The 14677-nt window shown below is 42.2% G+C and overlaps 1 long non-coding RNA gene across 1 annotated transcript; it reads right to left on the reverse strand.

Annotated features, from left to right (window-relative positions):
* Positions 1–11017: 11017 nt before the first annotated feature.
* Positions 11018–14217, reverse strand: LOC126278206 (uncharacterized). The gene is made up of 2 exons (XR_007550675.1): positions 13971–14217; positions 11018–11225 (listed from the first exon to the last, which is right to left on the reverse strand). It is a non-coding gene; the product is annotated as an uncharacterized LOC126278206 (long non-coding RNA).
* Between the last annotated feature and the right edge of the window lie 460 nt (positions 14218–14677).

The following is a 14677-nucleotide window of genomic DNA, read 5'->3' on the forward strand; positions in this document are numbered from 1 at the left end:
CGAGCGCATGTCAGCAGCGCGGTGGTGTTTACGAGAGGATAAGTCGTCAGCATGGCGGTGTCCGCGAGCTGATCAGTCGGCACCGAACGCGAGTGGATCAGTTGGATGCGAAGCAGAGGCCGCGACTGGAGCAGTCGGCAGCACAGCAGGGGCCACGACCAGAGCAGTCGGCAGCACGGCATCGTCCAAAAGAGGAGAAGTCGGCAGCACGGCATCGTCCAAAAGAGGAGAAGCCGACTGCACGACGGTATCCGCAGGCAGAGTAGGCAACAGCATGGTGGCACCCGCAGGTGGAGTAGTCGCCAGCACGGCAGCGCCCGTGAGCGGAGCAGTCGCCAGCACGGCAGCGCCCGCGAGCGGAGCAGTCGCCAGCACGGCAGCGCCCGCGAGCGGAGCAGTCGCCAGCACGGCAGCGCCCGCGAGCGGAGCAGTCGCCAGCACGGCAGCGCCCGCGAGCGGAGCAGTCGCCAGCACGGCAGCGCCCGCGAGCGGAGCAGTCGCCAGCACGGCAGCGCCCGCGAGCGGAGCAGTCGACAGCACGGCAGCGCCCGCGTGCGGAGCAGTCGCCAGCACGGCAGCGCCCGCGAGCGGAGCAGTCGCCAGCACGGCAGCGCCCGCGATCGGAGCAGTCGCCAGTTCGTCAGTGCCCGTGTGCAAACCGTGCAATATTGACAGCTCCACTCAATATTGACTGACTCAATAGTGAGTAGTCAATATTGAATGGCTTAACTGATCCCCAATGATATAAGCGCGGACCCATTTTTCATTTTAATATACTCTATCACAGTAGTCCAATACATTACAATAAAATTTCAAACGAATGCTTACAAGAGATGTTTTAGCTGCCTAAGAGAGAGGAATTCTATTTCTTAAGGTACATTTTAAAAACTCTGAATAGCTTGTACTCTGAAAATCAACAAACCACGCAATCCTACAATACATATAGAAAAAAATTCAACAATACTGGGACCTATTATTAAATAAGAATGAGGGTTACTGTCTAAAATAAAAGTGGGTTACAAATTACACTGTACAAGGTAAGAAAGGCAGGACTCTACTCTGCTTGCAGGGCAGCTACAATACCAGACGGCTCCCAAGGGTGAGCAGATCAGTTGATATGGTTACTAAGTTGAGCAGCTGCCCAGCCTCTCAACACAGCTGATGTTCGCCTGACAGGCACCAACCAAACTCAAGAACCACGAGTGGAGTCGACGACAGCACGAGTGCACCCATGGAGAGGAGCAGTTGCCTCGATGAAAGTTGCCTGCAAGACAGCACAACCCTCCCCCCTTTACACCCAAGTGGGACAGCTGAACCGTAAACAGGGCCAACACAGCATACAGCTGCCAAGGAGCAGAGCAGATGCCAATGTGACACCCTGTACTGGGTACAACAGCCAACAGCCCACATGTTGTGAATAAATATTACCACTCATTTTAAATAACTGGAGTGTAACATTCATACTATTGCTCCACATGTCTGCTACCTACGAGTTGGGTTTCCAACTTGGGCTCTCAAGAGAAACTTCATGTATTCCAACATCACATAACTTAATTGAATGATAGAAGAACGGGTACAATTTTAAAATTAAGTTCCAATAAAAATATAAACTGCCCTCCCAAAAAACAAACACTTTTAAAGAAAAATTCGTGCACTTCTATAAGGTAAGGAACAACACTGGGTCACTTAATGTTAATAGGCGTCAACCATTAATAAGACTGCTACCTAAAATAAATGTGGCAGCACAGCAGCACCCGCGAGCCGGGCAGTCGCCAGCACAGCACGGTCCACGAGCGGAGCAGTCACCAGCGTGGCGTAAACGAAGCACTGGCCAGAACGGCAGCACCCAGAAATGGAGCAGTGTCCAGGATGGCAGCGCATCACAATCTGCGCAGTCGCCAGCACGGCAGCACCCACGAGCTGCACAATCGCCAGCAACAGCAGTGTCCCGAGGGCTCTTGCAGCAAAATTGCTGTCCCGTAGTCATCAAGATCCTCAAGCAGAGACACTATCTTTGAAATCAAACAGAGTAGCCTCCAGAATGTGACAACCTAACATGAATGGTGCCGCAGCGACAGTGTGCCGGGTGAAGAAACGCCACTGTGGTAACAGCAGTGAACTGGCTATGCAGCTGCTTAGTCAGCATCCACTAGAAGCAGACTGCTCGGTGAAGCTGTCACCTTGTCAACCTAAACACAGGAACCTACATGCATCTGCATCCCACAACCTGGGCTTCATGCTGAGCCCCTCATGAATGACTGCCTGTTCCCCAACATCGCATTGCTCAACAAAACCCCTCCACCCAATGATAGAAGAATACGCATGATTTTAACTTAATGCCCTTAATGGCACAATATTCCAATATGTTTCAATACAATTACAAACAGTTCTTTCAAATAAGAACTATTTTTTAAGGAAATTCAAAAAATTCGGATTGATTGAAGGCTCCTTAATGGTAACAAACCACTACTGCAGCCACAATTTAGAACAACACTACCATATTTACATCTCATCAAAAGATTAAGCCTAACAAATGCGTCTCTCACAAAATGCCAATAGGTGTATACCATTAAAGAAGTCATTGCCCACAATCAAGGTGTGTTAGCTATGATGCTCTACAAACTAACGACTTACAGCAAAAAAGAACACAATAACTAGCATAGTTGTATTCAGGGCAGCTAAAATACCAAATGGCTCCATCCCACAACTGAGTGGATCAGTTGACGGCGGCCAAAGCGCAGGGCAACTGCCACTAACTCGCAAACTGCAAGCTGAGCAGTCACCAGCACGGCAGCACCCTCGAGGCGAGCAGCAGCCAGCACGACAGCGCCCGCGAGACGAGCAGTCGCCAGCATGGCAGTGCCCGCGAGCGGAGCAGCCGCCAGCACAGCAGGGTGCGCGAGAGGAGTAGTCGCCAGCGCAGCAGAGCCCACGAACTGAGCAGTCACCAGCACGGCAGAGCCCGCAAACCGAGCAGTCACCGTCACCCAAGGGATGAGCAATCAGCACAGCAGTGCCCGTGAGACACACAGTGGCCCGCAAGCTTGGATTTCGAACACCACACGAAGGGCAGCCTCTGGAATGGACCATCCCATCAGACGGGATGCCATCGCGATGACAGTGCATCCGATGAAGCACTGGCACTACGATAACAGCATCCCACTAGCTATGCAGCTCCACAGCTAACCTCTACCAGCAGCAGACCGATCACTGAGGCCAATCATTCACCTTAAGTAGATGTCACCATGTTGAGCTGGACATAGGAACCTATATACATCTGCATCCCATGACCTAGGCTTCGTGCTGCGCCCTTCAAACATGACTGAAGGTATCTTAACTTTGCATTGCCTAACTGATCCCCAATAACAAAATGGATACACTTTTAATTTTATACACCTAATAACACACTTACTTTCAATACATTTTGAAACAGTTGTCTAAAACAAAAAAATATTTTTAAGGAAAATCAAAAAAACCAGACTGTTTCAAGGATAAGTTAAAAAAACCTTAATGAAGTCACAATTCATAAAAATTCTGAAATAAGTTACAACACTTGGACTCTCATCAATTGGAAATAGGATCTACCATTAAGGAAGTCACTGCTTAAAACAGAAGGTACATTTTTACCTGCCACATGCTACAAACGAACAACTCACCACCAAAAAGTACATGGATCCACCACAGTTGTATGCAGGTCAGCTAAAATGCCAGATGGCGCCCTCACAAGAGTGAGCAGATAAGCTGATGGTGGCGAATCAGCTGAGCAGCCACAATCTTCTGAGCTGTGCAGATGTTGGCCTTATGAGCTCCTACTAAACCCACAAACAGCACATGTGTGGGTCAAGCGGTCGCCAGCATTGCACCTGTCACAAGGGGAGCAGTCATTGGCCAAGTGCTGCTGCAGCAGAATTTCCACAGAGGTTGTTGTGACCCCAAGCAGAACTGCTGTGTTGGTATTCAAACTTAACAGGAAGGGCAACCTCTGGAATGGCCCGCCACATGGAGAGATGCCATAGTGATGACAGTGCATCACGTGAAGAACTGCCACTGTGCTTAACAGCACCTAGTTAGCTATGTAGCTATTTAGCCAAACTCCGTGACAGGCAGACTGGTCACTGAGGGTGATCGCTCAACATGAGTAGCCGTGTTGGCCTGGACATAAGAACCTCCATACATCTCTATCCCAGGAGCTGGGCTTCCAGATGGCCTTCAAGCATGACTGTGGTCAGACCATTGCATGGCTCAATAGAACCCAAATGACAAGAGGATGGGGTACTTTTTAGTTTTAATGTACTCAACGAAACAGCAATCCACAAAATCACAACAAAAGATTGAAATGGGTGTCTAGGAAACTAAGAAAATTCAGATTGATCAGAGGATAAGTGCCATTAAAATGAACTATAACGAAATGTAGTACACTTAAAAAATATATACACAATCTGTGCAATGTAGCCATGATTTAGAAAAATCCTACTATATATACATCTTACTAAGAAATAAGGTACAACACTGTATCCCTTATAAAATGTTTAGATGTTCACCATTAACAAGATAATTGCCTAAAATAATGGGGGTTACCTGCCAAGCTCCAAAAGCTGAGAACTCACCACAGAAAGTACTCTGGTACTATGATAGTGTACACAAATACAATTCTAGACGACACCATTCCACGAGTGAACCGATCCGATGATGGTGGCCATTGAGCTGCTACCAAACCCACCACACCTCACATCCAAAATCGGTGATCGGGCCCCGAAGTGAGCTGCCACACACCACTGCACCACACCACATTAGCTAAGATGTCACCCACATGGCCTTGTACAGCATGTCACCACAAATAGGTCTGCCACCACATGACCTGGACACAGGAACTTCCAAACATGTGTGTCCTACAAGTAGGACACTGATACAAGTCCTACATGTAGGATTACAGGCAGCCCAAAACCACACTGCAAATAATGATACTGCCTCTACCTCATTAACAGGTCATCATAGTGAATGAGTTACAACGACAAATGGATGAATAGATTTTCATTTGTATTCACTAACGATATGGTGAATGAATACCTTGCACTGTGTGTAAAATATCTGCAAAACCAAAAAATATATGCCTACAGAAGTCAGTAAAAATGATGAGGCTGAAGAAAAGAGACGTAAAAATAAATCTCATCGGCAAGTAGAATAGTTAAAGATATTGTAATAGTCTACACAATGTTGTCAATTTCTTTTTGCCCTGCTGTGAAAGACAAATGTTGGCCTCTCCTTATAGTTTAGGTACAATTTCGGTTCTCTCAAAAATTGTGAATAACTGCTAACACTAATACCATTGGTAATAATCCTTAAATTTAAATATACAAGGTGATTAATAACCTAAATTTATAATAAACAGCATTTCATTAAATCCTGAGCAGATAATAGGGAAACAGCCATGCAAATGCACTACCAGTCTCACAGCATCTCTTGGGTATGCCAATCAGCTTATGGTATCCCACAACCTTAGCAGCAAAATGTACCCCCTGAGCAGGGCAGATGTTATCCTAAAGAGCTCCTGACTGTGCCTCACATTAAGAGCAGCTACAATGATCCGATTCCCTGAGGCAAGCTACCATGCAGTAGACAGAACCATACAACCAGAATTTAGCTGGCACCAAATTGAAACGAGCATAAGAATTTCATCCAGTATGCAGCCACCTGTCTCCCACAAGCAGGAATACAGGTAACCCAATATTGCATTGCAAACAATGCTGGTTGCACAACAGCCTCAATAGTGTAATTGCTACTGGCTTAACTGAACACCAAATAATAAAAGTGTGCACATATTTTTAATTTTAATGCTTTCAGTGGCATAATAATCTGAGAAATTATGACAATACTTAATGATATTGAAAATGGCTGTGTCTAAAATCAGAATGTCCTAAAGGAAAATAGCAAAAACAATCAACTGAAGGGTATTTGCTATCAAAATACTCTGTACTGGGATATAATGTAGTTAACAAGTATCTAAGCTATCCAAGCACTGTAGCCACAATTTTTTAAAAGTTCTACAATAGGGCTTGCATACACATTACTAAGAAATGTACAACACAAGTCCCTCACAACATGAGACTGATGCTCTATACCAAGGACATGCACTGCATTCCATTAAATGTTGCCTACTGATTTCAGCATGCTACAAAACTGGTCCCTATGAGCTGAGAACAGAATAAAAATAAAATAACTAAATCTCGCATAGTCATATCTACTTCCAGAGCAATAAATAGGCAGTCAGTTATACAGCTACAATACCGGATTAGCACAATCCCATATTGAGCAGATCAGTTGCTTGTGCCCAATGAGTAGCCACTGCCACCCTCTGAGCAGAGCAGATGTTGGTCCGACGAACTTCTACTAAACCCAACAGGCCTCAGGTTCAGAGCAGCAACCAAGACGGGAACAGCATTTAACAGCAAACAGTACCACACGATCAGGATTGGAGCCTGGCTGCCTGTTCTCAGATGTAGAGCAGGTGCTGGTCGGAAAGCTGCAATATCCCTCTCTGCGGCCCATGAACAGAGTAGTTGTCTTGCTATTCACTGCCACTGGAATGCAGCCTCTGGAATGGGTGCATCCCTAGATGAGACACGCTACCAACATGACAGTCCTGCTGCAGAACTGTCAATTCATTGATTGCACTCTTTCTTGGACCACCTTGTCCCACAAGTAGAGGTCACTGGGCTTCTCAATCACAGTATTTAAACAGTCAAAATGTTTAGCTGAGCCCCAATTATATAAAAATGAATATGGTTCTAATTTAATTGCCTCAATGTCATACTTTCTCAGGATATAAAAGGAATGTTTTATGTCTCTGTTGTGAAAATGGAAAACTCTTAGAGAAAAGCAATAAAAATAACGGATTGAAGAGAAAGTGGTACAGAACTACATTATACTGAATGTAAAGTTCAAGATATCTAAAAACTCAGTGGAATGTATTACTTTTTCAAAGGTTATGAAATATATCAGTACAGAGAGACTAGTTACACCATACGTTATCTCACTGAATCCATTGAAAAGTTAAATGCGTAAAATGGAATTATAGATTATCAGCCAAAAGTACTGATATCTTACACTCAGTTTTCAAACAGCTTCCTATTAGCAGCTTACTTGCTCCCCAAAAACCAAGCACTTATCACAAAAAGAAGTGCCTACCCTCTGGTGTGCTGTACACTGAGCAGCCTCCAGCACCATATTAGTAAAGAGGCCACCAACCCAATCCTGCAGCACGAGCACAGCTGCTGCTGGGTTGCTCTTCCTCTCTGTGCCCCAGGAACAAGATATGCCTGTGACCTGTGAGCAGGACTGCAGGTAGCCCAACATTGCAGTGTAAATAAAGATATTAGGTACAGTAGTGCCTCTCCACTGAAGTGGTAGTCAGCTTAAATGTACTCAATAATAGAAAAATGAGTAAATTTTAATTTTAAGTATACTCAAGAACATAGTGATCAGTGACTTTCTAATAACATTCAACTTCCTCACAAAAAATTAAAAATTTTATCTTTCAACATGAGCTTTAAAAATGATAGGTTGAAGAATAGGTACAAAAAAATATTGTACTGGAACGTAGAATAGTTATAGTCTGACAGTGTTCTAACATCATGCAGTTCAATTGCTTACAACCTGCGAGCAGACCGACATGGCAGAAGTTTGTCCGGAAAACCGAAGGTATCAGATGTACAGAACAGCCACCAGGATGGTCACCACTCACGAGATGTGCTGTTTATGGGCTGATAGCACTGAACGATCCAGGTTGCTGCCACCCACAAGAATAACAGCCATCAGCCCCCCCCGGCATATCTTGCACCACGCGCTGAACAGCAGCTGGGGCTAACGAATCACCATAACGCTGCCATGTCGACAGTACTACCTGGACATAAAGAGCCTCCATCCATCTGTGACCCATACGCAGGGCAGCTGCCTTTGCCCTGTGATTTCATTATAAAACTACTGCTGGGACAACAGCACATTACTTGTTGAACAGTCATTGGTAAAGTGCACCCCAATGATAAAAGAGCCCTTTTAATAACACTTAAAATGATGTATCCTCAACTTGCCAGGAACAAATTTTAAAGGCAAACAGTAAAAACTGTAAGAGTAGAGAATAAGTGGTAAAAAAATATACCATTCTGTACTGCAGAACAGTAATAGATATTTAAACTATCCCTGCAGAGATGTCAAGTTTCTTTAAATCAAGTACGGCCCACTTTACATTTACTTAGTAAAGAGTATTAAGTATGAGAATAGTACTCTCAAAAAAATGTGACTCTGAAAAGTTATTTGCCCAGAATGATGGCTGGGTTCATTACCAAATGAACTGATGCTCTGTACTCAGTATACTACATTCCATAAAATGTAAATTACTCTGGTAATCTGGCATAATCAGAGTCCCATGATTTGAATAGTTGCCAATCTGACAACACCCATATTGGCTTTTGTATGTCCTGTTAAGAAGGCTCTCAGGCTATCTACAGCCTGGACATATACTGAGGCCAGAGCACCTGCACACTGAATGCACCCTTACGGAAAAGTTATCACGGGTGCGAAGGCATCCCGCAAATAGGCTGTCAGGGTATTTTAAAGGCCCTGGTTGCAGAGGAGTTGGCAGTGTCACCAAGTTCTGTTTGAAGAGCAGCTGCTGGATGGATTTAACCCCAAGTGTGGCACAGGGCTTCCGTTGTCCTTGCTGTACCCCAAATCGGAATGACAGACCGTTCAGGTGGGTCCCTCGAACTGGTCTGCTGTCCACTGACAGCGCCTCATAGGTAGCTGCAAGCACTACTGCATCCCCAGAAGAGATGTACTGGCGTATCCTTTCTGACCACTCGACATCCAATAGGCAGACTGCACTCCATAAGCAGCCACGGGCTAATAGCAGCACTCGATATGCCACCAGTCCACTGCACCAAACAAACAGTTGATGACGCACAAGATTCACATTAACTGACAACAGTTAACTCCACTATTAATAAACCAAAAAAAGTTAACACGGAAATCTAAAAACAATATTACAGCAGATGTACGACAAGTGAACCATATGAATAGCTCATTTTAAGGAGCAACATTGTTCCATTAATAAAAGTACATCAACCAATCAAAAAGTGTAGGAGATGTAATGAATGATATGCATGTTGTACTTATCAAGAGGCAATTTCCAGTACCTACTAGCAGGCTGCCAATACACACACCACCGTAAGTGGAAAGACATTACATAGAGGACAAACCCATAAATGCACTTAAATGCAATATCATGCTTGCCTTCCAATTCTATACTACCAAGTAGTGACAAACTGCAGCAGCTAACATACAGAACCTTTTTGTAACTGCATGCTAAGAATTAATATTGAAGCCAACCAATGGTCTGCTGCAACCAACATATCTTAGCTTCTCTAACAATGTGCCATAAACCCAGAGTTTTGCCAACTTCACTAACAGATCTACAATATTTCATGTACGAATTCTATACACACCACGTAGTCCTGTAAAGGAACAGCACACAACCCAATAAAGTTTGACAACAGCATTTACTATGGTCTGCAGACAACTTACTACTCTTTCAATAGAATAAAAAACAATATCTGCCTGTGCTTTAGTATATGTAATTGGCGATTATTAACATGCACAAAAAAGAGAAAGCCTAAGCCTCAGCTATGCTGATTCTATCTGCCTCTCCCTTGGGGTAGATGCATAGGTATTATTATCTGGTAGAAAACAGAAAGCTTTCACAACTTGTACTGATATTATGCCCAAATATCAGCTGTGCCTAGAAGCACAGCTACCAGTACTTTATGAGAACACTGCTAATGACAATGCTGTAAGAAACCAGTTTTCACCCAATGTCTACGAGTGTTAACCTTAAAACCAAGATACTGCAAATGAAATTCTCAAAAAATGTTTTTTTTTTATTTGAGCAAAAGTGAATTTGCAAGTGATATGCAGCAGTCATATAAATGGAAATCAATTTTTAAAGGCAACCATCTAACATTGGTTCAAAGCTGATGTGTTCTGCATCTCTATTCAAACTGAACTACTGCTTTCAATGATACATCTATACATTACATGCAAAAAGAATTAAACTCGGTGTTATACATGCTTTGACAAAATAAGAGCCATCTCAGTCGGAGACATGTAGTCTACTGGTTGCTGGACTACCAGTTTTGAACAACTCCTAAACATAGCTGTCACAACAGTCACCCACTCATTAATATCAACAGGAAGGTATGTTAGTGAAATAGTTCTAAACTTCACAGTTTGCATCCACAGATACTAACCTATTAGATTCGAAATATAAATCAAGATTCAGACTAAAATCTTAACAAGCTGACTGATAGTCCTCTCAACAAGAGTTAATATTCCAATGGAACAGAACAAAATACAATCATTACGAACATTATTAAATAAGTAAATCACAGCAGCATAATGGCCTAGCCCATATCCAATTTTAATTTCAATAAAATCCCTTCATTTTCCACCATCATCATGGTACAATATGGCACCATAAATGTGATTAAATCTTAACGGTTGCCTTTTCACACACTCAACATAAAATTGTGAGACACACAATTTCAGTTCTGTGACATATCTGTCAATCTGATGTAAGCAAAATTTATGTATTGCTCAAGCTGCACATGAGAACATCCAATAGAACAAATATATTAAAACTGGCACTACAAATGGATAGTTTTTACTAAAAACTAGCTTGAACAAGTGTACAATACTTATTTCGCATATGTACCTTTTAACTCAGATGTCAAGTAAATGAGAATAAAAGCTGATGTTCTAGCTCAAAAGTCTTGAGAAGGCTGGATACCGCCATCAGAAAATTTGAAGAGTTATCATGGTAACAGGGCTGACACGATGTAGTTAGAAGGGAAACCTGGTGACGAAGTGACAAGACAATATTATAATAAACATTGAAAATTAGGCCTCAATGTGGAGGATCAGGATAGGAAAGTAAATGAACAGCATTGAAATCAAAGTAAACAGATTGATCCAAGTTTTCTTGTTTATTTCCCGAATACAGTTGTCTTACATATGATCTAGTACTATGTTTTAATCAGTTTTCTTTTACAAAACAACTGAGTTTCATCACAAGTTAAGGTTAATTTACCTTACTCTAGTTAATACAGACCTGACTTGAGAAACCATCTGAACCTTCAACCAACACCATCCTTCTGCCATCTCAGTTCTCCACACTGTAAAATACAACACAGAATATTATATCTCTTTGTTATATGCCAAGTCTTTCTAAATAAGACACTTCCAGTTATTATTTTTTAGTAGAACAGAAATGCCTTAACACTGTGATACTGGAATGTTCTGTATAGTGTAGGAAGGGGTAGATATCTTTAGTATAAAGAAGCCTCCATTCTCAAGTTTTCAAGAACATCCAGAATTTCAGAATGCACTAATGTGAGATCATTATTTCTGTCTGTCTGGCTCACAATAATTTGGATAATGTGACCGAAAGAGGGAAAAAAGCATAGATCTATGTTAAGTAAGAAAATGTGAGCTAGCCTATTTCACAATACCCTCAAAACTCATTCCATGTGGACACATGGAATACGGCCAAGTTAACATTGTTGAAAATTTAGGCTGATTGCAGCAGACTGCAAAGACAACCAGCTCAAAGTTGACAAAACAAAATCAGGTTTAATGATGGGCAGAGGCAACTTTACATCCCCAAAAATTTTAGACTATGTATCAAGCATAACTACTAAACTATATTACGTATCAGTGAACAATTAATCCACGGAAAAAAAACATGAAAGTAAAATCAACTATAGCTTGTAAGTAATAAAAAAAATTATTAAGCCCTATAGGATTGAAAAGTACATGAAAAACACACAGGACTATGGAAATAATTATCATTGAGGTATCAGAATTCTAACTGTTTGAAGGACACCACATGTATTTATTGCAACAACCCTGAGCAGTGAGCTTGGTGGCAGTGAACAGGGGGGAGGGGAGGGGGGGGAGGAGGTGGGAGAGAAAGATGTACTTGAACAGTTATAGTTGTTGGAAATGTCTATAATGCGGGAAGAAAATATCATAATACAATCAAGAAGGACCAGCATAAATGACAAACTCCAAAAATGACAGAACTTTTCAATAAGAGACGAGAACAAAATTGTTGAATTGAGAACAAACAAGACAAACACTAAAGCTATGAAGATTGAGTGCAGCAAAATAATAAACCATGGAAAAATTGGAAAGAAAATACTGGTAAAAACTAGAAAGAAGAGCACGCAATATGGTCAAAGCAAGAGTACACGAGATGGCCGGAAAAAAAGTAAGATGGCGGATGCATGGGATACTAGCTGCCATTTGGTACAGACTGTAGATGGTGAAGTATCTCTTTAACAGCACAAATTTACTTAACTGGAGGTTTTCCTGGCATTCAAACAGAACACACACTAAAAAGTAAAGCATGAGGCGGATTTCTGTTCACTGGCAGAATTCTGAGAATCTACGTCTACAAAGTAGACTCCTTACAAAACAGTTTAGTGTCACACCTTAAAATATTCATCAGGTGAGTTTGGGTGTGCGATGCATGTCTTCGTAACGGGGCGGAGGCACAAGAACCAGGGCTAACAATGGATACTGAACAAATGATAGCATAAATTGTCACACGTATGGTTGATTCATGGAGGAGTACAATGAAATTGCTGAAAAACCTGAATTCGTAGATGCTTGAAAATATTCACAAACTATCCATAAAACCCGTTTCACAACGTGAATCAAGTGAATCTAGGTATATACTATAGCTCCTATACATCATTCCCATAGGAACCAAGAGCACAAGAGTTAAAAGAGTAATTGCAACGTCCACAGGGGTATTTCAGTAATCATTCTTCCCAAAGTCCCTATACGAATGGGATAGGAAGCAGCCCTAGTAAATTGTATATTGGTAAGTACCCAATGCCATATACTTCAATGTTTGCACAGCGTGCATGGAGATAGACAAACTATTGATATATTGATATTGCTACTGACCATTCGTAAGAGCTTGATACAAAGCACAAAAACAGGTTTTGCATTAGCATCTGTCTGTAGATCTTCTGCTTGCAACAGTTTATATCGGGAGTAGGCTTGCTTCTTCCACTCCCCACGCATTATCTCCTACTTACTACAGCCAAAACGAATGTGAATGAAGGTACAGTACAGCTTATGCATGCTATTTTTACGGCACCGTCAGTGTATGAGTGTATTTTCTATATTTTATATCCACCCACTACGTCCTCTTTCGGAGGAAGTTAAGTCTCCAGTGTTATTGCACACACACACACACACACACACACACAAAGAAATGAAATAATGGTATGGCATTGTTGGCCGGGAGGCCCCCATTCGAGGGAGTTCCGTAGACACTCCAGTTCTTTAAGGGCTTGTCGTAATTTTTGTCTTTACATCCGCCGATTTCACATCTGTGAGTGTGGCTCAAGACGATAAAACACAGCGAGGAAGTCGCGATGTATTCCCAATGCAAGTATTAAAGATCGAAAAGAATAAATTACAGTGTACAAAACGTAGCAATAGAAACTCAATAGGGCCAATCACCAGTTCGTCATTATGAATTTCTTGTTTCATTTTCTTAGTGAAAGTACCTATCGTGCGACACACATCTCTGCATGCAAAGTACGATCCATTCATTGTCTCTCTTCTTTAAAATTTCTCTTGACAAAATTACGCGATACCCAAAAAAGATTGATGACCTTCTAAGGCAATTGATACTTTTTATAGAATAATCTGCACTCTGAAATTTATAACGCACTGTTATATGACTTCATATGCACTTCCGGTGAAAACTCTCACTAAAACAAAGGAAGGCAAGAAGCAATGTTAAATGAAGAATTCGCCTAAGAACGGATTTAAAGTTCTCATTGGCGATGGTCGGACTACGGTTAGATTTGGGTGCTAGAATCGTAGAATCCACTTACCTTCATCGCCGCACAGTTCACGCCCGCACATCCGCAGTCCTCCATCGTCTCGCAACTCCCATTGCCTACGCCCTTGTTCGAGTCTTTTATCTCGCGCTACTGTAGTTCGCTACTGTACTCCTCCGCGTGGCGCATACAAAGTAGTTCCCTATTTTAACGTACAATCACTTGCTTTCAGCAAACAGTGAAACTCTCTTAGGGTCTTCCAACCGACACCACCTAAATTTTACTCAATAATTTGTAACAATAGCACTTTATTGAACCGAAAAATGGATTTCCGCTTTTCGCTAGAAGATTCCCCGGCGCAGGCACACTGGGTGCGTGGGCCAAGCGGTTGCGCTATTGACGTCATACTGTAGCACAGAGAGACAGAGAGAGAGAGAGAGAGAGAGAGAGAGAGAGAGATCTGTTTGTGGACAGCAGCTTCTCATAATTCGTGTTTATGTGATTCCATTTTTTGTTATCATTTGACGAAAAAAATATTGCAACATTTGGCGATTATAGTGTTTTATTATTTAACCACGAGATTTTATTTCCGTCCGCAACTTTTATAAGATTATTCTACTGTTGCTGCAGTCTCCTCTTACGAACTACACCTCCATATGATTTCTATGTGCATTTACAGTGTTAAGAACCGTTGTTACAGCAAGACATAGTAATCGTCTTGATGGGCGTGCCGTACTGCCCTTCTTCACTGAAACAATTCA

This window comes from Schistocerca gregaria, chromosome 6 (genome assembly GCF_023897955.1).
Source record: "Schistocerca gregaria isolate iqSchGreg1 chromosome 6, iqSchGreg1.2, whole genome shotgun sequence".
Lineage (NCBI taxonomy): Eukaryota > Metazoa > Arthropoda > Insecta > Orthoptera > Acrididae > Schistocerca > Schistocerca gregaria.